Genomic DNA, 2,215 nt, shown 5'->3' with positions numbered 1-2,215 from the left:
TGTATCACTCAAGACAATCTACAGATTAAATGCAATCCCTATCAAATTACCAATGGCAATTATCTTTTTTGCAGATCTAGAACAAAAATCTTAAAATTTGTATGGAAACACAAAAGACGCCAAATAGCCAAAACAATCTTTAGTAAGAAAAATGGAACTGAAGGAATCAGGCTACCTCACTTCAGACTATACTACAAAGCTACAGTAAGCAAAACAGTACGATATTGGCACAAAGACAGACTTATAGATCAGTGGAACAGGATAGAAAGCCCAGAAATAAACCCACACGCCTATGCTCAATTAATCTACAGCAAAAGAGGCAAGAATATACAATGGAGAAAAGACAGTCTCTCCAGTAAGTGGTGCTGGGAAAACTGGACAGCTACATGTAAAAGAATGAAATTACAACATTCTCTAATACCATACACAAAAATAAACTCAAAAAGGATTAAAGACCTAAATGTAAGACCAGATACTGTAAAACTCTTAGAGGAAAACACAGGCAGAACGCTCTTTGACATAAATTGCAGCAATATCTTTTTGGATCCACCTCCTAGAGTAATGAAAATAAAACCAAAAATAAACAAATGGGACCTAACTAAACTTAAAAGGTTTTGTACAGCAAAAGAAGCCATAAATAAAACAAAAAGAAACCAAAACAAAACAAAAAACCCACAGAATGAGAGAAAATATTTGTAAATGATGCGACCGACAAATGAGGCGATGAGGGATTAATCTCTGAAATATACAAACAGTTCATGTAGCTCTATATGAAAAAAAACCCAATCAAAAAAGGGGCAGAAGATATAAATAGACATTTCTCCAAAGAAAACACACAGATGGTCAAGAAGCACATGAAAAGATGCTTAACATAGCTATTAGAGAAATGTAAATCAGAACTACACTGAGGTATGACCGCACACTGGTCAGAATGGACAGCATCAAAACGTCTACAAACAATAAATTCTGGAGAGGGTATGGAGAAAAGGGAACCCTCCTACACTGTTGGTGGGAAAGTAAATTGGTGCAGCCACTAGAGAGAACAGTATGGAGATTCCTTAAAAAAATTAAAATAGAGCTACCATATGATCCAGCAATCCCACTCCTGAGCATATATCCAGAGAAAACCATACTTCGAAAACATACATGCACCCTAATGTTTATTGCAGCACTATTTACAACAGCCAAGACATGGAATCAACCTAAATGTCCATCGACAGAGGAATGGATAAAGAAGACGTGGTACATGTATACAATAGAATATTACTCAGCCATAGAAAAGAATGAATAATGCTATTTGCAACAACATGGATGAACCTAGAGATTATCATACTAAGTAAAGTAAGTCAGAAAGAGAAAGACAAATACTGTATGATATCACTTATGTGTGGAATCTAAAAAAACGATACAAATAAAGTTATTTACAAAAGATCAACAGACTCACACATTTCAAAAACAAACTTATTATTGCCAAAGCAGAAATGTGAGGCAGGGGTATAAATTAGGAGTTTTGGATTAACATATACATACTACTATATATAAAATAGATAATCAAGAAGGACCTACTGTATAGAACAGGGGACTGTACTCAATACTCTGTAATAACCTATTCTGGAAAAGAATCTTAAAAAGAATACATATATGTATATGTATAACTAAATCACTTAGCTGTACACCTGAAACTAACACAACATTGTAAATCAACTATACTCCAATGTAAAATAAAAATTTTAAAAACAAAAACAAAGCACACCTCTTGGAGGTAATGTAAACTGGTAAAACATCATGAGAAGGCAATTGGCCATTAATATATATCTATGATATATTTAAAGGGAAATCAGCTTACAGAGCAATATGTGTAATATGATACTATAATGTGTAAACCATATACATGTGTATATATGTCTAATATATATAAATATAAAGGCACACAAACACATATTTTGGTAAATGCATAGAAATGGTTTGGGAAGGATGTGGTATACAAAATCATTAACAGTGTTTATCTCTGGATGAGGAAAGGGGTATTATGGAAAAGGAATACAAAAAGAGCAAATGTCACTCTTCTCCTTTATATACGTGTATGTTTTTGCATTTTTATAATGAACATGTTTTCATTTAGGGAAAAAATTACATTATTATGATAAATACACTACTCAAAAAAAGAAAAAAACCTCTGAAATAAACAACTAATGAAACAGATAAATAATTTACC

This window comes from Lagenorhynchus albirostris, chromosome 3, assembly GCF_949774975.1.
Source record: "Lagenorhynchus albirostris chromosome 3, mLagAlb1.1, whole genome shotgun sequence".
NCBI classification, from domain to species: Eukaryota; Metazoa; Chordata; class Mammalia; order Artiodactyla; family Delphinidae; genus Lagenorhynchus; species Lagenorhynchus albirostris.
The sequence above is the reverse complement of the archived record's forward strand: the minus strand, read 5'-3'. Positions refer to the sequence as shown.